The sequence below is a fragment of the Zingiber officinale genome, chromosome 6A (genome assembly GCF_018446385.1).
Source record: "Zingiber officinale cultivar Zhangliang chromosome 6A, Zo_v1.1, whole genome shotgun sequence".
NCBI classification, from domain to species: Eukaryota; Viridiplantae; Streptophyta; class Magnoliopsida; order Zingiberales; family Zingiberaceae; genus Zingiber; species Zingiber officinale.
Window position 1 is genome coordinate 47,721,424 of NC_055997.1, and position 24,407 is coordinate 47,745,830.

Sequence of the window (24,407 nt, forward strand, 5' to 3'; positions counted from 1 at the left end):
ACAAAAGTATGAAAAAAAACAGAAAAACATATTGCTTACCAAATTTTTAAAACTATCTAAACTTCTCTCTCAATCATGATCGAGAAAAATGAAAACTCTTAAGTAGAGCTCCTTAAGCGCTGAGCAGTACTTTTATAAGCAAAAAATTTTCTTCTCAGCAAATTTTGTAGTCATCCTGAATCTGACATAGTACTGATCAGTTACAAAATGAATGCAAAAAATATTTAAATATTGTCGAGGTGGTTTTCCTACAGTGAACTAGTCAGTCATCCAACCTCCATCGTTAGCAGACCATTTCCTAGAGTATTTTTTTTCTGCAGTAATTTATTAGAGCAAGTCAAAATGTACAGATGAATATGAGCGAAACCAGCAGATGTTCCCTTAAATAATGTAACTGTCCGTAAGCCTTCTTTCAATGCACAGCATCATCACATGACATATATCACAATGGAATGATCCATTGTAAATGGAATTGCAAAGTGAAAGTTCTAACGGTCACACTGGAGACGTGAAAAAGACAAGTTGACACTCAACTCTCTTATTGGTCGTGTAAAAGATTCTAAAAGTGATCAACAGATACTAAGGGAATCAGAGTAACAGTGTAGAAAAGCACGATTGATTGAAGCATAGTTCTGTCCGATGCACAACGGATGAGAAGTGGATATTATTTTATAGGTAACCAGGTACATATTACATTGGGAGCACAGACTGTAAACACCATCTTGCAGGTAAAAGAAGTTACAGTTATTATTTAGATTTTCTGTCAGATAAAACATAATGAATTGAATGAGTATCTAGAGATCGGCCAAAGACACCACTTATTTTAAGAAGAATAGTTAAGGTGCTCACCAGCATTTCCGTTGCCCCAACAATGTCATCAACACCACCCAGTTGTCAGCATAAAGCCATTTAAGTTAGGATTATGAAGCCATAATCCAGCATATTGTTCTTCAATTGAAGTCTGATATTGAAGAATAAAACCATTTAAGTTAGGATTATGAAGCCATAATTCAGCATATTGCTCTCCAGTGGAAGTCTGATATTGAAGAAGTGGTGTGATGGCCAAGGCAATTCAAGTAAAACTGAAGAATTATCTATTTTACACCTTTCACAATGAAATTCCATTTGTGAATCTCTATATTCTTCCAAGAGGTGAGATTAGAGAAATAGCAGCAGAACAATTAGGTATTGTTATGCCATGGTCGCAGAACCATGCAAAAATTTACAACCTTTTAGGAAGGTTGTAAGTCTTCTTGAGAAACTTCGACGCAGCCTCATCATTCCTATGGCATAGCACGTGTAGAACCGTGCTGGGTTCTGTTGGGCTCCAATGACCTGGATTTTGAGGAAAGGGATACTTAGAATTGGCTGCAGAACCATATTTCTCTAGGATCATCTGCTTGAATTGCTCAATGAGGCTCTCAGTATCTGTGTGGAATAGGGGAAGTACATTGGTCACTTCAACTGCAACCTTCTGAACTGACTCTTCAGGCATACCATCTCCATCAGCCAAGAATAGATCTCTAAGCGCTTTGAAATCATCCTCTATTATCTGACACTCTTGAAGAGTGAAGGAACGTGATGGGCCACCTGCAAGAAGAACTAGCAGAAACCCATCAAAACAGGCTTTCATCAGTGCAGTTATCACGCGACATCTTAATCTGGAATGCACTGTGCTTGATACCGTCACTAGAACAGGGTCAAGTTCTTTTAGTAAACAATCTATTTTTGACGATGAAGTCTCACCAACATATAAAGTATCCCAAAAAGCATGACTCAGATCATCAAACATCACCTTGTAGGCTATCGTCTCAAAAAGTTGCTGCAATCCTTCTTGACAAGTTGCTAGAGAGAGCTCGAAGTTGGTCTGCAATCCATCACATGCATCTACTTGAGTTAATTCAGCATTCCTTAAAGAGGTTATTTTCCTCTTCAGTTTCTCCAACTGTTTGCAGATATAATATAGTGAATTAATGAGAACACATAGCTGTGGTAGACTTAAAGTTGACCCAATTTGCAATCCCTTTTTCCCCGAGATATGTGTCTTCTCCTTTTTCTTCCATAACTTGGAACCAACTTCACATCTGGTTAAAGGAGGCCATTCAGGCAAAAAATTGTTCCGAGAACCTGAAAACAAAGATTATTGATCAAAGAGATATAGAAACAAATACAGATACGAGGAAACTTACCACATCTAGATTTTGCCTTTGTTGCGTAATGTTGTAGATTCCTATCAAGTCCCTCCAGCAACACAGGGAGCAGGGCAGAGTGTACAGGTATCGGCAGTTGAAAGTATGCTTCTAATGTCTCATCAACTGTCCTGAGTACCTCAACTGAAGAAGCAGCAAATTTTTCTTTGTTTGTCCTGGGGTTCCAATCCTAATCAGATAAATATAGCATCACTGAAATTTTGTGTTCGAATATTATCAGTCTAACAGATTTTTTGTGCATTTAAAGGAATGGAAAAAAGCAGAAAACATTTACCAAAATAGGCCAGCATAGAAATATAGATTCTTCAATAGTTTGTAGGTAATGTCAATCCAACTATAACCAGATTAAATAGCAAAAATTATTTAACCTAACATATGAAAAATTCAAATTTGATGATTAGTAAACTTTTGCAAACGTTAATTCCGCAAGGGCCAAAACAACAATAACAACCAAGCATTTATCCCATTAAGTGGAATTGACTATATAAATCCTCCTATGTCATTGGGTTTGATCTCCTCCTACTATATCGTCATCTATATTTAAATAAACTTTATTATGTTTTTTCATTACTAATCAAGTTTTCTTTAATCTTCCTCTTTCTCAATTAATATGTGTATTTGTCACATTCTCACATCGTCTATTAGGACATTTATTGGCGCCTAAGTACATGTTCAAACTATCTTAAACATGTCTCTTGAAGTTTTCCCTCAAATAGACACAATCCCAACTTTTTCTCTAATTTTCTCGTTTCTTATACTGTGCATCCTCGTATATTTGCACATTAATATCCTATCTCTGTGACTCTTATCTTCTTCTCTTTTGCATGATTCATTGTCAACATTCAACTCCATATAACATAGCAAGTCTGACCGTCATTTAGTAAAACTTCCCTTTGAGTTTTGAAGATACCTTACAAATACAAAGAACATCAACACCCTCATTCATTTCAATAATCTTGTATCCTATGGAAAACATCTCTATCAACCCCTACAACTTTTGCAAAAATAGATCTGGATACTTAAAGCGTTCAATTATAAGTAATTCGTTATCTTCTATCTTAATAATTATCTTTGTACATCTATTATTACCAGACTTAAATTTTATATTTATCATAATTCTACTAAACTTAAAACCTTCAATTATTTCCTGCCCAAATTTGAACTTAGCATTTACTCCTTTCTACAACGGTAAAAAAATTTCAATTAATTCAATAGTTCAAATTTCTAATACGAGATTTAAAGTAGCATGCTTGAAATAAATAGTGAGTGGGATATATTATATTCAATGAGGAAATATGTTAATTATTGAACAGATAAGAGACAATATTAGACATAATGAGACAATTGTTAAGATAGGAGATGACATGTCTGAAACTGAGAGCTTTAAATATTTAGGATCATTTTTGCAAAACGATGAAAGGATTGAGAGAGGTCTTACATAGAATACAAACAGGATGGTTAAAATGGAAGAGAGTGACGGGTGTTTTATGTGATCATAAAGTAACTCTAAAACTTAAAGGAAAATTCTATAAAATCGCAATTAGACCTGCTATGTTATATGAAGCTGAATGTTGGGCTATGACTCGAGTACATGAGCATAAGATGAGAGTTGCAGAGATGAGGATGTTAAGGTGGATGTGTGGACATATGTGGATGGACAGAATAAGAAATGAGAGCATTAGAGAAAAAGTCGGAGTTGCATCTATTGAGGGAAAACTCCAAGATATACGTTTAAGATGGTATGAGTATGTACTTAGACGACCAATAAATGCTCTAATTAGGCGATGTGAAAACAAACACGCATATCAAACGAGGAAGAGGAAGACCACAAAGACTTGGTTAGCAATAATAAAACAAGATAAAATTTATTTAAGTATAGATGATAATATAATAGGAGATAGAGCTCATAGTGTAAAAGGATCCATAACCTAGTGGGATAAGACTTGGTTGATATTGTTGTATTGAACAGATCTCCCATTATACAAAAAGGGGGAACCAACACATTAGTAGGTTGAATATTCTCCTCTCAAAATAAATGCGAGGTATTGATCATCCCTCTAATTTCCTTCATTAGTAGACCCCTAAAATAAAGATATCATGAAAGTATGAGTACTGTAGACAAAGAGGAAAATGTAATAGATCTTGCAACTACTATAGTAAAAAGAAGGAAGAGAATAAAGTAGATTCTTCCATCTTAAAGAGAAGATACAAGTAATTAATCTCCTTAAGACTTGATGAGAGTAACTAATCTCCTTTTTCAATCCTCTGGAAACCAAGCAAAGAGCACACTACTCTGGCACACTACTAATCTGACTCAGGCGCACTACTTCAAAGAAGCGCACTTAAGTACATGCCTTTGAGAGGCAACAATCACACGTAAGGTGCAATTTTGCTCGCCCGATTGAAGCCCATCCCTCATTGCAGCAGCAGAGTCGTCTAGCGAGCCCTGCGGTCGAGGCGAAACCATTGCGCGAGCCTCGCAGCCATAGTGAACGTGTTGCGCGAGTCGCGGTGGAGTCTTCACGAGAGCCTCGTGATCGCAGAGGACTCGTCGTGCAAGCCCAACTGACGCAGCGGAGGCTTTATGAGAGCATTGCGACCGCAGCAGAGTCATTGCGCAAGCCTTATGACCGTGGAGTAAGCGTCGCGCGAGCCCAACCGCTGTGGAGGCTTCATGCGAGCACTGCGATCACAGGCGTTAAGTAATAATAGCCTTTTAATTAAATAAAACATAAGTAAATAATTTCAATCAACTCCTAACTATAGTAGAGATAATTAAAATAGACTTAATTAAACTCTAATAAAATTATCTCATTAATTATATTTATATATATATATATATATATATATATATATATATATATATATATATATATAAATTTAAAATTATCCCATGCTTTTAATCAACATGCTTTTAATCAACATATTTCCATGCATGATTTTATTAGTAAAATTTTTTGATGAAAATTTCCTATATATATATATATATATATATATATATATATTTGAATTGTAAAAATTTATACCAAAAACGTCTTACTTCAATAAGGCATACGCCTCACTTTGCGACCTAGAGCCTTAGACCCCACAACACTTATGGGCTTTTGGGTACCTCATGGGTTGATGTTGAATCACTGGTGTATATTATGTCAAAGGAATGTTTTATCAGTTATGTCCTTTCACTAGATTGGCCTCGTGAATCTTCTGTGGTAGGTAAGTCTTGAGACATTAAACACTAGATAAAGTGAACAACAAGCAAAGTACAAAAAAGAAACCACAATAGTGGATACAATATAATGGATTGATTTGATTAGGGTGTGGTGTTAGTCAATGTTGTTGAAAAAGAAAGTACCCAACATAGGTACAAATGTATATCTATGAACAATTTTAAAAATATTTCATGTGGTGAATGGGAGTCCTGAAAATATTCCAAAACTATCCAAGTAGTTGCATAAGTGGATCGCCTAGGCACTTTAGACAAGGTATAGCATTGCATACACGTGATATGCAATCCCTTTATGCAGTTTGGTCTCTAGACGAGCTAGGCAAGCACCTATGTGAGCTAGCTGGATGCATATGTGGGATAGCAGGCCATACAAGAAAAATGAAAAAAATTGGGTGAGTTCATTTCATGATCTAAGAACATAACATAGGGTTTTGTGATGATTTTCCTCCACTAAAGAAGAGCAATTCTTGTGACTGAAACAGTAGACCAGATATAGCAGCGTAACTTGTATGTGATAAACATAGTAACTAGCAATTATATGAATATTACTTATAAATGCAACATGTTCAACACTGTTATCTTATTTGTTTGTATTGATATTTGACAGTTTATATCAGTATAAATATTTGGCATGGTACTAAAGGGACAGAGGGGCAGATGAAGAGTCATCATATATGTCTAGCGTCCTATCATCTCTAAGCCTTTGTCAAATGAAGAGGACAAGAGCATCATAACAATCAGACAGATATGACCGACAACTCGAGAACCACAAGTGTGTCAATGCATGGAGTGATTGCATCCTTGACATGAATACCACATCCCTTCTAACCAAGACCAAAAAAGGCCAAAACAAAAACAAAATAGAGCTCATATACAAAGCCAAAAAGGAATTACTTGGATTCTATAACTTCTATAATGAAAGATCCCATCAATAAAATATAGAGGATATAGTTAATATTAGTCCACCATGTAAATGCTAAAGAAATGATGCTCCCAATTGCTCAACTTCAAAGGGTTTTAAGTTAGATTTGACATGTGTTACTTATATATGCATCAAGCATGCTGGGACTCAAAATAGTGCAAATGAAGCTAGCAGAGCTCGTTAACTCAACAGATTCGATGAGTTGGTTTGTGCTAAATGGGTCGGAGTCTATCTAAAGCAAGGAGCATTGAGTAGTTGCAAATGTGATTGCGAAGATTGTGTGCACAAACCGAAAGAAATAAGGTGGTGTTTGGGTAGTCTAGAAAGAGAGTCTCAAATTACACAAATCATCAAAAATGCATCCCTTTTAATATATAAGAAATCAATAACCAAAGCAATAACTATATATAAGAAAAATCATCCAGAAAAGGAAAAGACTAGTAATACTTTGAATATCATGTCAGATTGATAATTTTATTAATTTAAAATATCTCCACACAAAAAACAATGTCTTGGTCATGGTTAGCTTATATTTGCTAATCATTACAAGAAAGTAGCTTAAAGAGGCAAACTTTCATACTTGAATCCCACAAAAAGAGAAATAGAAAGAAGACAAGTTCAAAATTTTAATATCCGTGGAATATGCCCTAACAGATATATGTGCTTTCGAGTAAAAGGGGAAAAATATCAAACCTCTAGTTGCAAGTTCTCATCAATCCACTCCTTTAATCTGTCTATTCTAGTGTTTATCCATGCTCTTACAAGATCCATAATAGCAGATTCAACCTCATAAGGTGACATCTCTCTAATCAATGACATACCCCCATCATCACTATCGACAGAATCTTCAACAGCAATGTTGACGAGATCTTTCTCCAATTTGTCTGCAGCTTTAAGAACTTGGACTATATCTGGTGTTAACTCCACTAAACCATATATATATTGCTTTAACTCATTCGCGTAACAAAAATGAAGAGTTGCCACGGCAACACCTGCAGCAAGGGGGTGCCATTTCTTTAGTATCGGACTGAACAACTGTTTCTCTTTAATTGCTAAAGCACCAACATCCTTTGCAAGAATGGAAAGAACTGGAGTATTCTGGTCAATTGATGATCGCCAGCTTGTCTCTCTTTGTTTCATTTTCTGTTTCAATTCGATTATCAGCTCAAAATCACAATGAGTAGAAAAATAAAATGAATATTAATATGGACATTAGACATGAGAGGACCATCAAAATATTGAAACATAAAATTGTATTATACAAAAATCTTTATGAAAATCTATTTAATGTAATGGATATACATGTATCAGAGGATACCTAAGTTTATTTAGGCAGAAATTATTCCCCATTTCACAATATCAGAACCACCCAACCCCTCCTATCCTTGCGCATGCACACAAACTTTCATGTCCACCACTAGCTTCCTAATGGAAACTTGAAATATAACCACTAGTGAAGCACTAGATGGGAGAAACAACAACTCAACCTCCTAAATCAAGTGGACTTAGAGTAGCTGAGCACATGGAAAAGGCAAGTGTAGTAAGCAATGATTACCTTTGTTTGCACTTTGTAGAAGATGAGTATCTACAAGAACTTGCAACTCCAGCATACCCATCGCACAAATTCTTTCATCCAGTGCACAGCTACTTTGATCTTCATTAGCCTTTCCTTTGTTCAGATTTCAACCATAGAAACATCACAAAAGTGAAGCAGATGCAAGAAACTTCACGTATCTATAAAATTCTTCCAGACTACACATTTGATTTCTCAACCACTGCACTCGCAATCCTTGAGCATGCACTCAATGCCAAATTATGCTAAATTGGCTCATATGAGTATAACTTTTAATCCCAAGAAACCAGATTCAAAACCAAATTGATTTCTCCATCATCCAAGGTCTGCAATCAGCTTCTTCTCAGTCTTCAGTGCTAACACATGTAGCCCCTCTAACCCGCTCTAGATGTGAATCAACATCTGCACATCCACTTCCAGTCAATTCATATGATTCCTAGTCCACACTCATCTTTTGCTATGATCAGCACCTTCCCTCCATAATCGAGAGCAAGCCAAAATACAAGCAAATACAAGCAGCATGTTAGGAGCATCAATTTCTCCGTCGTAAAATTTAGCTACAGTTTAATAGTTACCATAAAACAAAAACTAGCGCCGACAGAACCTAATTCTTACTCTACTTAATAAAATCTACTAAATTCGGCCTCTTAAAAAAGATGCATCTCCTTGCTGACATCTACAGATCAGAATTGTTTCAGAAATAACTCATGATTTTCATCAAAATTTAATCTTATAGAAAAATGACTCAATTGAAGCAAATTTTGTTGGTGCTGAAAGCACTAGATAATCAAACCTATATTTTGATATTAGTAAAAGTTCAAAGTTAAAGGTTGTTGTGATCTAACAAGTTTATGTGAGTGTGCAGACAAGTCCTAGTTGAGGCTAGGCAACGAAATTCTAGTCAACAGATTGGGCACGAGGTCCTAGTCGAGTAGACTAAGCAGAAGACTTGGCTGATCAAGGACATCAGACGAAAGTCCTAGGGTCGCATACACTAGGTGGAAGTCTAGGCGAGTCGAGGATCGAACGTCAAGCGAAAGTCCTGGAGGTCAAAATCGGAGATTGAGCAAAAGTCCAAACAGGCGTTTGGCAAAAGTAAATTTTTATGAGGGGAATAGGTGAGAACGCGTTCCCCATCGAGGGAACTAACGTCCGTTTGACTTAGAGTTTAAGTGAAATCCGAAAGTTAGGATCAAATGAGACTGTCAATTTATGTTATTTCATATTATATATTTATTTATGCTAACTCTGTGTTGTAGAATTAACTAAGCCTAGAAAAGCTTATCCAAGCGCCTGGACGAATCTAGGCGCCTAAAGCCTATACAAGCGCTTGAAATGGATTCAGGCGCCTCTATTACCTCGACACGCGGAGCAGGGTGAGGTGGCGACTTCTAGTTGATCGGCGCACATTAGATCCAGGCGCCTCAAAGGGATTGAGTCACCTGGGACAGGATAGAAGCGACCAAAGGGAGCAATGCTCAGAGCTCGCAACGTCAGCAACCACTAGACATGGATAATGCTTGACGAGTGCAGATCAGATAAGCTTCGATTGAGGAGCCTCTAAAGCATAGAGGCGCCTGGATTCTCCTTTATAAGGAGGGTTCGAACAGTGCTGTAAAGACAAGTCTTCATTCAATTCAAAGCTCAAAACACTCATCACGCTGCTTCAACTTTGACTACGACACTGCTCCAACAAATGCGCTATACACCGGAACTTTCTTTTTGTCAGTAATTTACTTTAAAATCAAAATATGTATCTTCATATTTTGTATATTTTCTAATTGATAGTGAATTGCCCAATAAAAACGGTTGGCGGACCTTAGAGTAGGAGTCGTCACATGATCCGAACTAAATAAAACCAATTGTATCTATTTTCTTTCTATTATTCCACTACACATCTTTTAATCCGAGTTTTAAAAAAAAAACGTGAAAAAACCACGAGCGCTATCCCCCCTCCCCCCTCTAGCGCATTTCTTCGATCCTACAAATTTCTCACAATTATTTTCTTAGCAATAGGCTCTCTACTATAGGTGAGCCATTGTTTAGCTTCAGTTGAGTATGGGTGGTCATTGGTCAAGTTGGGTCTTAAGAAAAACTGCACCAGAACTGATTTTGTTCGAGGTATAAAAGATCCCCAAACTCAGACTTTTGGATTTTCTTGGTTTTCAGGTTTTTTTGGACTTTAGGTTTTACTCTTGCAAGATACGTAATGTCTGGCAATATAGCAATAAAATCAAAGCAACATAATTCAAAACTAAATTCCCAATTCAGAGTATTCAAAACTAAATTTCAGAGAATTCAAACATGTTTCAGATTAGATTCTCAGTTCAGATATGATCAAACCTAGTAGATACCAAAATGATTGGTCATGAGACAAGAAACAAGGACTGCCACCTGTTCAACAAGGAGAGTGAGAGTTGGGGCAAGGAATGAACCAACAAGTGGCGAGTAAGAGTCAGGTAAAGCTGGGTAATCACAACCAACCATAGGGTTGGCTATGTTTATTAATAATTATATCATAGTATATGCTATGTAATAACAATATAAATTAATAATTAATAAATGAGCAATTAAGTTTTGTTAACTATATACTCTATGTAATAGTATAAGTTACATATAATATATTAAATATACAACTAGCTTAGGTCGAATTTTTTCAGGATTTATGTAGAAACCTAAAAACTAAACCCAAACTTGAAATGCAATAGAATATATACATTCAATCTGAACTCCATCCATAACAATTCCGGTCCACGACATACATAGCTCACGAAGATTACTCTGTTGCATGGATGATACAAATCACTAGGTCAAAAACCAAGGTTACACATTCAACAGATTCCGAGTGTATATTGGAAATATTTCTTTTTTCATTAATCTTACATCAATAGTCCAACCTCTTCTCCTACTGGTATCATTCTAGACAAAGGATCACTATCATCAATGAAGGGCATGGTCAGCTAAATCCTACTCCATTTTTGCCACTTTCTTTTGCTCTCTATATGCTTGAATTTACTTAGTTTGCTATCAGAAAACTTACTAAGTCATCAAATTTTCTCTTTAACCTTTACTATTTTATTCAGGAGTTGTGAACTTGAAATCTGATTGTTACAAGATATCAATTTCCAAGATTGTATCAATTGACAATAACTACATATTAATCCAACCTAGTGATAACTCCTCTCCTCTTCAAATCACAGTTGTTTGGAGCATCTTAGTCTGCAGAATCTACAAACCATAGTTCCAAATTTATCCAATCTTAATAGTATTAAGTGTAATCCTGTCAACTAGATAAACATCTTAGATCCTAATTTTCCGGTTGAGTTAGCGAGCGTGTTTAACATTGTTTTCTTTAGTTCATATGATATTTGTGGTCATAGTCGTGTTCCTTAACGGCTTGAAATTTTGATTTTAGTTTTAGGTATTTTGTCTCCTCCATTGATGATCATTCTCCCTTTGTATGGATCTTATTATGGAGCAGAGTGTTAGACTGTAGGAAGCAATATTTGCAAAATGCTAATATAGCAGAAATGAGCAAGTACAAGATGTGGTAATATAGAGAGATGAGAACATTAAAATGTATGAAGCAAAAAAGTTTAAGATGTTAAAATAGAGAGATGAGATTTTAATATACAGAAATGAGCTCAACCTGAAGGATCAAACAAAATACCTGAGCAAAAGCAGTACGAAGCGATGATCTGATATATGAATCAATTATGCTACAAGATATATCAGTTTCTTCTCCCTTCTTCCATCCATATTCATTAGAAAGATCTTCAACTTGTATTTTTGCAGTTTTTACTCCCAATGAAACAAAAACTTGCATATATTCAATGTTGCTTTGATTGAATGTGTCATGGTAAGCAATCAGTTTTTTCTCTGTCCAACCAATAATTGAGGTTAATATTGAACTCAAAATTTTAGAATAAGCTGGATCTTGTGTTGCTTTTGCATCATTAGCAACCTCAATTAATTGATTATCAACTTCAAATACCAGATCATTTTCAACTTGCATAGTAGCAGCAAATTTGTGAAACAAGATCCAAGTAAAACACAGATTGTGTAAGGATTGATTTATCCCAAGGATGGCCCATGTCTTCTTAATCAACTCTAGAACTTGATCTATTTCATCAATCATTGCTCCTTCAGCAATATTGCTGTTAAAACAAATTTCGAGAAGCATTTGGTAAAGATGCAGATTAAAAGGAAAACCATCTGCCCAATGGCATGTATCAGAACCACGTCCATCTAAAGATCTGCAAGTAAGTGGCAACAGAATACTGCGTAGAAGCTGCATATCTGAACTTTTTCCAGTCTCAATAGACCTGTCTGAAGCTCCAACTATAAATTGATGAAACCTTTCTGATGCAGTATCTGACTTATCTAGTGGAACTAAAGGATGATGTAGCAATCCCGCTTGAAGAACCTTTAGATTTCTAGCTTTCCACCCTTCATATTCTAATTGATCAGAAAAATCTGAATCCTTAAACTGCTGAAGCAATTCTAGTGGTAAAACCATAGACTCCACACGTTTCCCAAGCTGTTAGCCAAGAAGAAAGGAGAACCAAAACAACATATAAACAGATCAAGTAATTAAATATAATCTCGCTCCTAAGACACTGAAAAAAAAAGTTACTTTATTGGCACATATATGAGAACCTAGTCAGTGATTAGGCCATTGGTAGAGGTGTCAATGGACCACGAATGGACACAAAGGGCTCAGTTTTCCTCATGCAGGCTTAATCTAGCATGTTCGGCATGACCAGCTCAAACATTTCCCCCATTTGGCATGAACCAGGCCCATGCCAACTTAAGCTCGCAGGTTATTTAATTTAAAATAATAACAGGGAAAATTTTCTTAAAATTAGAAAAATAGAAAAAGTTGAAAAAAAATTATCAGTTAAAATCTTGACATTAACATAATTCAATCTTTAATTTTGTATAATATGAATATTTACAACTCAAATTTGGTACAATATAAAGATTTACATCTCAAATTTAGTATAATATTCCCTCTTAAATTTAAAGAAAAAACATTTATGCATATGATCCGCACTCTAACTTTTGACCATTTAGATAGGTTATCTACATCTTTCAGAAAGATCAAGATTGATGAAGTTCTAATTGTCTTATACTTACCAAATGTGAGGCTTAGGTGGGTTAAATCATGCTTGACTTGGTCCTGTTATATCACTCAAGAGAATAATGAGATTCCAGCTTCATCTTACCAACGTTCTTCTGCATTCGACCGATTCTTGAGACATGCACATCTTCAAAGCATCCTCATTCAAGCGGCTTCCATTATCGTTCAACACAAAACTACACTAAAATATGACTGACATTGGTGTAGATATTGAAAACGTTTATACATCATGAGTCATAGCGGCTAAGATAGGGTACATAGAGGCTTGCCTTTTCCACCTATCTATTTCATTTAAATCTTTATAATTTTTTAGTAAATATCTCAAAGCTAAGTAAAAAAATTTTGCTCGTTTTGAAAATCATTTCCAAGACTCCACTTGTTTGACTCGAACGAGCACTTGCACGGCTCAAGCTCCCCTAGAACATGGTCATTATATGCTAACTCCCCAAAGAAGATGGTACCAAATGAGATTGCTTAACGATTGTACTTCTCATAGTAAATTCAATCCAAATCATTTAATATAATTTTAATTTCAACAATTTTTTGTTGTACACTGACAAATTAGTAGCTATATATGCAATTCTATGATCTAAACTTAAAGCTATACAAATATTATCAACAACAACAACCAAGCCTTATCCCACTAGGTGGGGTCAGCTATATGGATCATTTTACGTCATTGAGTTTTATCTCCTACTATATCATCATATACACTTAAATAAATTTTATTTTGTTTTATTGTTGCTAACCAAGTCTTTTTTGGTCTTCCTCTTCCGCATTTGATGTGTTTGTCATAGTTTCATATTACCTAACTGGAGCATTTATTGATCGTCTAAGTATATATCCGTACCATCTTAAATGTGTGTCTCGGAGTTTTCCTTCAATAGATACAACTCCGACTTTCTCTCTAATACTCTCATTTTTTATTTTGTCCATCCTCGTATGTCTACGTATTCACCTTAACATCATCATCTCTGCAACTCTCATCTTCTGCTCATATGCTCGAGTTATAGCCCAACATTTAGCTCCATCTAATATAGCAGGTCTAACAACGATTTTATAGAACTTTTCTTTAAGTTTTAGAGGTACTTTACGGTCAAATGTTTGACGCTCTCCTCATTTTAATTATCCTACTTGTATTCTATGTAAGACATCTCTCTCAATCCCTCCATTGTTTTACAAAAATGATCCTAAATATTTAAAACTCTCAATTCCGAGCAGCTCATCATCTCCTATCTTAACAATTGTCTCATTACGTTTAATATTGCTAAACTTAAATTTCATATATTATGTCTTTATTCTACTAAGCCTAAACCATTTCCCTTCTAGTGTTTCCCGCCAAGATTCTAGTTTAATATTTACTCCTTCACGTGTTTCATCAACCAAAACGATATCATCTACAAATAACATGCACCACGATACTATGTCTTGAATGTGTGTAGTGAGTTCGTCCAAATTAGTATAAAAAGATAGAGACTTAGAATTGATCCTTATTGTAACCATATCTTTATTAGAAATGATTTAGTTACTCTGCCTGAATCTTACTGTGGTCATTACATCCTCATACATATCCTTAATTTGTTTAATATATGTTACGCTAACACCTCTCTTTTCTAGAATTCTCCAGACTCTATTATAAGCTCTTTCTAAGTTAAATGAATACTGTGTGTAGATCTTATTTTTGCTCTCGATATTTTTCAATTAGTTGTCTAAAAAGATGTATAACTTCCATTGTCAACCTTTCAGACATGAACCCAAATTGATTTTCGATCACCATGGTCTCCTTCCTTAATCTTTTTTCTATTACTTTATCTCAAAGTTTCATGGTATAACTCATTAGTTTAATATTCCTATAGTTTGCATAATTTTATATGTCTCCCTTATTCTTATATAAGGGAACAAGAGTACTTATCCTCCATTGATTATGCATTTTTTTCACATTTAATATTGATCCTGTCCGAGTGATGAGTCGATGGACGTTGGGAATGTGACGCTCCTGTTGACTGGTCAAAGACTCCCAAGACGTAGATTCTTTGCCGCCGTGAACCTGCAAACACAATGTCGAGCCGGGGAGGGGTTCCCGGCGACAACCCTCCGACGCTCAAGTCGAGCGAAGAAGAAACGAGAACTGTAGCTACAGTAAAATAGTGAGCATACCTCCGGCGAAGTCTGGGGGTCCTTATATAGGGCTCCCCAGAGGCGCGTGCACACTCCCCAAGGCATGCACGCTCCTCAAAGCATACCTGGAATGGATGTGTCAGAAAAGCGTGCAGGGCGCCATACTTTAATACCACGAGCATATTTTTGACGCGACGGTGGAAGCTCCCCCGTACGATTCTCTGTCTGAACATGCCGCCGACCATGCCTCTTGCTAGCGGCACTAGTTCCTAGGAAGATATCACCAACTGCTCCCTTTGTCCTTTACTGGGTCGAGCATAGGAACCACTCGGCTAGCACCTTTCCCGGGCCGAGCGGAGGCCCGTCGGCTAACGGCCTCCAGGCGGATACCCGCTCGGCCGAATGTCGTGTCTACTGTTAGCCGAGCGGGATGGTTGCTCGGCTTTCGTTTCTTCCCGCTTTGTTAGCTCCTTTCCCGGGCCAAGCGGAGGACACGTCGGCTAACGCCCTCCAGGCGGATGCCTGCTCGGCCGAATGCAATGTCTACTATTAGCCGAGCAGGATGGCCGCTCGGCTTCCGTTTCTCCCCGCTTCGCCTTATGGGCGTCGGAAACTCAGCGTCAGGCCGAGCTGTCGAAATGCCGGGTCGGCTATTCCTCCTGTTGATCAGGAAGGTAATCCGCCCGGTCGAACGGCTGCCGGGTGTTGACCACTTTGACCTCCTACCGGGCGGGACCCCCTTACCACCGGATCACATGCCCTCCCTTCAAATCTAGTCGAAGGAGGCTGAAGGTCCGACTGACTGGACGAATAGCCTGGTGAGTGGTTGGTCGGTCGGCTGATAGATGAGTTGGATCCCGCTTGGTCTCCGTAGGACTGATCTTTCTTCCCCGGTCGGTGCTTCGTGTCTTTATACTTAGTATTTTGGACACTTTTCCTCACCGCTTTCGAAGGGGGTGTGGGTCGATCAGCTAAGGCTGACGCTGTCCGAATCTCCTCCTAATGCGTGCAAATCAATTCCATTAAGGCCGAGCACGCGCCCATTAAATGCTGCCCTGTGGGATGACGCCACGTGTCGCCGGCGCAGTTGCCGAACGTCCAAGGTGACAGCTGTTGATGTGACGTTTGGTGATTCAAATTCAACGGTCAGATGTGCGCTCCGATTACTGTGCCCTAGATCGAACGACCCTAATCGGTCGCGCCCTCTTTATAAAGCCGCCTCGCCGACTCCTGCTTCAATCCTGTTGCTTTCGTGTTCATGTGTTCCGGCGATTATCTGCATCCAGTGCTCCAATGATCGTTTGCATTCAGCGCTCCGGCGATCCCCGACTCTCTCTTCCGGCGCTTCATTCCCCTGTAAGCTTTTGGGTTCTGTTCCGTCGTCTTCCTTTCTCGCCTTTTTAGCGTTTTTTGGTGCGCCGTCGTTCTGTCGAGTAATCTTCCGCTTTATTTCTCCGGCAATCCCCTCAGCGATTCCTTCTGCTTCTCCGTTTTTCAATCATGGTCAATTCCTCTCAGCCAGTCGACCCGGCCCCTGGTCTTTGGTATACCACCATGGAGACCAGATTTGATGCGAGCGACGCGGCGCACCTCATCAACGCTTTTGACCTCCCGCCCGACCACGAGATTGTCCTGGCCGGACCATCTGATCGGCCACACCACCCGCCGACCGACACTATTTGTTTCTTTCGAGACCAATTTGTGGTCGGTCTCCGATTTCCCATCCATCCGTTCATAATCGAAGTTTGTAATTTTTTTCGAATCCCACTCGCCTAGCTCGTCCCCAATTCCTTTCGCTTGTTATGTGGTGTAGTCGTGCTATTTAAAGTGCACAACATCCCGCTGACCCCTCGGGTCTTCCATTACTTCTACTACCCCAAACAGTCCGAGCTGGGCACTTACTTATTTCAATCCCGCATCGGTCTAGTCTTCTTCGACAAGATGTCATCCTCCAACAAACACTGGAACGAGTACTTTTTTTATTTGAGACTCCCCTAGCGGCCACACTTTCGTACTCAATGGCAAATCGCCTTGCCACCTCCGCCCGAGCTGAAGAGGTATAAGACTCAGCCAAATTACCTCCACGCTGCTAATATGTTGGCCGAGCTGAAGTTCAATATTCACAAGCTGCTACCAGAAGGCGTGATGTACATGTTCGGGCTAAGTCGGAGCCGAGTGAAGCTCCCGAGTAGCCTAGGTATGAAATTTCTTAATTTTCTTCCTTTGAGTCTAACTGATTCTATTCTTCTCTTGCAGCCGACACCATGATGCGTGCCCGAGCAGCTGGCATAATGAAGGCTAAGCAGGCCGAGATCGAAGCAGCGGCTACTAAGGAGATGGAGCGGCTCGGCCTGACCCCGGTCGACTCGCAAGAGGGGGCACGACTGGGAAAAACACAACCGCTGGAGAAAATACAACTGCAGGCGATGGGACCGCCGAACGGATGCCCAGTGTGGGAGCAGCAACCTAACCAGGCTCGATTTGCGGCGTGCCGCCCGTCATTCCTGCTGAGGGCTCGGGGTCCTCGGGCGACGAAGTTCCGCTCTCCCGCAAAAGGCGCCGAACGGAGACACCATCCCAATCTACTACGTCCGTTGTGCAAACTTCTGCGGGAGGCGTCCCATCTACAGCCCCCACAACAGTGGAGGCTACCTCCTCCAACCGGACCCCATCTGTGGCTGAGCTGCAGGAGCCACTTCTCGTGCAGCCACTTACCTCCCTTCCTCCGGTTGGGAGGAGGATAACTCGCTCAGCCATTCATCTCGTTCGTCCTGCCCAGTCCTCCGGTCCATCTGCCTCCACCCAATCAGCGTCGGGCGGGAGACGATTCGTCACCACCACCCTTCGTCTGCCGACCGAGGATCTTCGCTCGCCAAGCAATCAGGCCGAATCTCCCCAACATCAAGTCTACATCCGGGGTCGGCTCGGCCGCGTATGGGAGGAGGCGAGGGCTCGAGCGACCATGAAACCCCCCGGCGCGCTGGCCGACAGTCATCTGGAGATGTCCACCGGGGTTAGTACTTTTGGTTATCACTTCATAACTTACCTCCGATTGGCACTAATATTCGTTTTGCAGTACTGGGTGGAAAGCATCGTCATGTGCCAGCGGCTGGCACACGGAGGAGCAGCAGAAGTCGACCGAACAAGCCAGTAGGATGGGTCAATAGAGGCGCAATTGAAGACTTATGATATAAAGTCGAGCTGGCTCCACGAGGAAACAGCGGGCCATCGCCGACTTAGAAGAAAAGAATAAAGAAGCCCGACAGTTGGCCGAATATCTGAAGAAGGCAAAGGACTCTCTACCTGTCGAGCGGGAGAGCCGATCAGCTAAGGAGGCTGAACTTCAAGGCCAAGTGAAGCGCCTCGAAGAGGAATTAGTGGCTTCGCGCACCGCTCTGAAGACCTATCAAGAGGCCGAGCCGAGTCGCTTCGCGGTCCTGAAGCAACAATACCTCCGCTCGGACCAATTCATGGGGAAGGCGGCCGATCGGATCGTCCGATCGTTTAAGTTGGCGATCGAAGCAACGCTCAGCCAACTGAAGATGAACGGGCATATCTCCGAGGCCCTATCTGATAAAGACGTGAATGGCGTCCAACTCCTTGAATCCATCCCCGACGAGGTCTTTGAATACATCGAGTGAGCGAGGGGTCAGTAGAGTTTTTTGTAAGTCTTGACTGTAATCCTTCCGCTCGACAACGCTTATTAATGAAATCATTTTGCGCCCTCTTCATATGTTGTTTGCTTGCTAAGTATTTGGATGCGTAGTCCCGCTCAGCTGTGGCGCCCATGCCATTATTGAAATATTCGTTTAGGATCATACCTCTGGGGTTTAGAGTCGCCGCTCGACTTCAATTTTAGCGTATACGTTAGACGATTTTCTAAGGTCGGGGTTTAACGTCGTCACTCGACGGTCTTCAAGGCGGGGTTTTTATAGTCGTCGCTCCGACTCTAGGGTTTAACGTCGCCACTCGACGGTCTTCAAAGAGGGTTTTTATAGTCGTCGCTCCGACTGTAGGGTTTAACGTCGCCGCTCGACGGTCTTCAAGGTGAGGTTTTTATAATCGTCGCTCCAACTCTAGGGTTTAACGTCGCCGCTCGACGGTCTTCAAGGCGGGGTTTTTATAGTCGCTGCTCCGACTCTAGGGTTTAACGTTCCCACAGACGGCGCCAATTTGATCCTGTCCGAGTGCTGAGCCGATAGACGCTGGGGATGTAGCGCTCCTGTTGACTGGTCGAAGACTCCCAAGACGTAGATCCTTTGCCGTCGTGAACCTGCAAACACAATGCCGAGCCGAGGAGGGGTTCCTGGCGACGACCCTCCGACGCTCAAGTCAAACCTCCGGCAGAAAGAAGTAGAGCGAAGAAGAAACGAGAACTGTAGCTACAGTAAAATAGTGAGCATACCTCCATCGAAGTCTGGGGGTCCTTATATAGGGCTCCCCAGAGGCGCGTGCACGCTCTCCTAGGCGTGCACGCTCCTCAAAGCATACCTGGAATGGATGTATCAGAAAAGCGTGCAGGACGCCATACTTTAATAGCACGAGCATATCTTTGACGCGACAGTGGAAGCTTCCCCCGTACGATTCTCTTTCTAACCATACCGCCGACCATGCCTCTTGTCGACGGCACTGGTTCCTAGGAAAATATCGCCAACTGCTCCCTTTGTCCTTTACCGGGTCGAGCATAGGAACCGCTCGGCTAGCACCTTTCCCGGGCCGAGCGGAGGCCCGTCGGCTAATGTCCTCCAGGCGAATACCCGCTCAGCCGAATGTCGTGTCTACTGTTAGCCGAGCGGATGGCTGCTTGGCTTTCGTTTCTTCCCACTTTGTTAGCGCCTTTCCCGGGCCAAGCGGAGGACACGTCGGCTAACGCCCTCCAGGCGGATGCCCGCTCGGCCGAATGTAGTGTTAGCCGAGCGAGATTGCCGCTCAACTTCCGTTTCTCCCCGCTTCGCCTTATGAGCGTCGGAAACTCGGCGTCAAGCCGAGCTGTCGAAATGTCGGGTCAGCTATTCCTCCTACTGATCAGGAAGGTAATCTGTCCGGTCGAACGGCTGCTAGGTGTTGACCACTTTGACCTCCTGTCGGGCGGGTCTCCCCTTACCACCGGATCAAATATCATATTAAATAATTTTGTAAGTCATTTAATACCTTATTTCTCTAGACACTTCCATACCTCTATCAAAATATCATTTGGTCCTACGATTTTTCCATTGTGCATTTCATTTAAAGCTTGTTCCACTTCTTAAGTTTGAATTCTACGATAAAAATTTAAATTTCTATACTCATTTGACCTACTTAAATTTCCTAAGTTAAGTTGGTCACCTAAACCTTCATTAAAAAGTTGATGAAAATGCTTCTTCCATTGCTCTTTTATTTCTCCATCATTTACTAGTATCCTATTATATTCATCTTTAATACATTTTATTTGGTTAAGATTTATAGTCTTCCTTTCTCTAACTTTAGTTATTCTATAAATGTCTCTTTCCCCTTCTTTTGTATCCAATTTTTGATATAATAGTTCAAAAGTTTTATTCTTTGCTTCATTCATTACTTTTTTAGTCTTTTTCTTAGCTATTGTATATTTTTTTAAATTTTACTTTTTCTTACAAATATATAGTTCTTTATAAGCTACTCGTTTTTCATTTACTTCCTCGTGTACTTTCTCATTCCACCACCAAGATTCCTTATTTAGTGACGCATGTCCTTTTGACTCACTAAGTACCGTCTTAGCTACTATTTTCAACTTTGATACAATCTTATCCCTGTCGTATTAGAGTCACCATATATTTCACCATATACTTATATTCCTACATTCTCCTTAAATATATTTTGTTTCTCATCCTTTCACTTCCACCACTAAATTCTATGAGTCATATATATTTTTTTTATATTGATATTATACTTGAGGCGTATATCCAACACTACTAACTTATGTTGGGTAGTTAAGTTTCTCTAGGGATGATATTACAATCTTTATAAATCTTTCTATCCTTCTTCCTAATTATAAGAAAGTTAATTTGCGATTTATTATTCTCACTTTTGAACGTGACTAAGTATTCTTCTCTTTTCTTAAAAAATATATTAGCTAATATAATCTAATATAATTTTCCCTTCTTCATTTCTCGTTCCAAACTCATAACTCCCATATACCCTCCATATTCCGAATTTTTCACTCCAACGTGTCCTATTAAAATCATTTTATTTGGCGGAATATTTTGTAATACTTCATCTAAGTCATCCCAAAACCTTAATTTGGTAGCTTTATTTAAATCCTACTTATGGTGCATATACACTAATTATGTTCATAGTTTCTTTCACCACTATTATTTTAAGGACTATAATTCGATCCCTTTTTCTAATTATTTCTACAACTTCATCCTTTAAAGAACTATATACAATAATATCCACTTCATTTCTTGTTTTACTATTTCCTATGTAACATAACTTAAAACTCGAGTTCTCTATCATCTTTATCTTCTCATCTACCCATTTTGTTTCTTGTACACATAAAATATTAATTCTTTTCTTAATTATTATATCTACTACCTCCATTGATTTATAGGGTTTCTATGTTCCATGTTCTAAATCTTAGATTATTAGTTTTTCAATTAGATTTGTTCTTATCCAACCTATGGTGAGAACTTTTCCCTATTTAACATTATACCCAAGTTCTCATGGAAATGTAGCAGTCCTTACTGATACGTTACAGTCGAACCTGCAACGCGAATTCTTGTATATTTAGCACTATAAATATTATCAAAATATTAAAATAATATTTTTTTAATTTACCTTCTATAGGTTTAATAAGTTCATGAAATAAGCTCCCGGGGCAATAATGTAATGACAGGGCATCTTCTCAGTTTCTCAGGCATCTAAAGATCGAGCCCCAACCTCGACAAATTAATGGATGAATTTCCTTTAATGGACAGTTGACCTTAGAATGCTGGGCTAATGGGTTGCCCGCTGCGAACACTTCCCGATTTACGATAGAAAACTTCAGTAGACCGAATTGGTCAACCGATGATTAGTTAGCGTAAGTTGGATACCTAATGCAAACTAAAAATAAAAAATAAAAGTTCATGAAATAAGTTATTGCATCTATAATTTTTAAATAAATACATAAGGCAAAAAAAAACATTAGGTGTAAGCTAGTATATATAATTGAAAATTTAATTTATAAAAGAGAAAAAATAAATAAAATGTCGCATGCCTTCTTAGAATATAACTAACCATGCTCTTTCAATGACTTTGCATTCAATTTGTTAAGCAATGTTTAACTTCTAAAGTTGATTTCAACATAAGGTAGGTCAAGTTCCATCGATGATATTTTCTAATATATTTATGCATATTTTTACAAATATTCTTAAAATATTGATATTTAGATTATGATGATTGAATAAATCGAACTTCATTCTAAGTCCGTGAAAAATATATTTTAAGCTTGCCTTGTACATAAAGGTTCAAAACGTGACATATACAACGAATAAACAAATAAAAATAAAAATAATAAAGAATCTACTTTCCATGATATGGGTACATTTTTGTCTTAAATTAAATATTATGGTATTATTATTTGATGCGTTATCAAATTTAACTAGAAAATTTTGATTAGCTATCCATAAAAAAATGGCATTATAATGATAAGAAGAAATATATTGGGTAATACAAGAATATTCAAATTATTTAAAACTAATTATTCTTTTTATATATTTGAGTTATTCTCTATATGGTGCAATAATACATGTTAGGCGCCCCCAAGGCAATGGTGTAGTGGTTAGATCCTTCAGGCAGTTAACCAGACACCTAAGAGTCAAATCCTAGCTGCGGCGCGTAGGGATTTTCCTCCATGGGATGACAACTTTAAGAACATTGGCCGCTTGGATGGACCTCCACGAGCGTTTCCCAATTTATGCTGATGGTCGGTGGAAAACTTTCGTGGTACCGAGTCAGTCACCTCCAGAGATAATTTGATTACCAAAAAAAAATACATGTTAGGCATTATTACTACTACAAATGTCACGACGTTAGTTTATTGTATTTATGAGATGTAAAATCATTAATTAAACTCTGCCCATGACGACAGGTCATGGCCGATCCCAAGCCCGGATAAAGGAGGAGGGTTGCGTTAGGTTGCCAGCCAGCGTCAAACTATGGCAAATATTTAATGAATGAATCCATTAAAATCATTAATTAAATTTGTTGTGTCTAACTAAATATTTTGTTATGTGCGAAAGCATTGTGTTCCTAGATACTTTTTTTAATTGAGATTTGTGATAAATTTTTATAAAATATTCAATATTGCTTGAGTCACCCAATGAAAGCATAAAAAATCTAGGATACCATTCTTTACTTCTCATGCAAATATAAAAATTTCAAGTTCACTAGCAAAGGGTTGACTTAGTAGTTATCTGTTGGTCATATGATTTTATGTGGATCAATAAGGTGGCAAATTCCATCAAAAGAATTGCAAGAAACATTTCTCAAGCAACTCTTTCACTCAGCCTTTTTTATCATCATCCTTAGAGATAATATTGAAATGGTCACAAAGTTAGCTATGAACACTTACAACCGCTCTTAGTGTTACCTGATGGCACCTTTGTATCAATTATTTGAGTCCCCTAAGGCTCATATCCAACTTCGGCTAAACCAACACTTGTCAACACTTGTTCAACAATGATGATAAGGTTCAGGTTTGTCAAATTGTCAGCAAGCCCTTTCCACGAGCATACAAGAGTATCAACTCCAAAAGAATTCCTACCCATTCACCAGGTGGGGTTTAATGGGTTTTCCATAGACACATAATAGTAATAGGTCGAGATTGTTGGTGCAGTTTGCATTAACGGTCTAACTCAGATTTTGATGAATGACAAGTAAGTTAAGTTAGGCTCTGTTGTGATCTAACCACTTGATTAAGTGTGCAGGAGAAGTCCAGATAGGTCAACGAGCTGACCGGATATTTGGCAAGAAACACAGCTAGTCAACGGGCCAACCAGATAGTTGGTACGAAGTCCAGATAAGTCAACAAGCTGATTGGATATCTAGCGAGAAGACCAGCTAGGTCAACGGGCCGACTAGATAGCTGGTATGAAGTCCAGACAGGTCGACGGGCCAACCGGATATCTAACAAAGTGGTAAATAAAGGTAAGTCACTGGAGGAGAGTAACTAAGTGAGGACGCGTCCCAGTTGAGGGGACAGTAGGCGTCGGTCCAGT

At 39.0% G+C, this 24,407-nt stretch overlaps 1 pseudogene; it reads right to left on the reverse strand.

Annotated features, from left to right (window-relative positions):
• Positions 1-662: 662 nt before the first annotated feature.
• LOC121996342 overlaps positions 663-24,407 on the reverse strand; it is a 35,603-nt pseudogene continuing 11,858 nt past the window's right edge.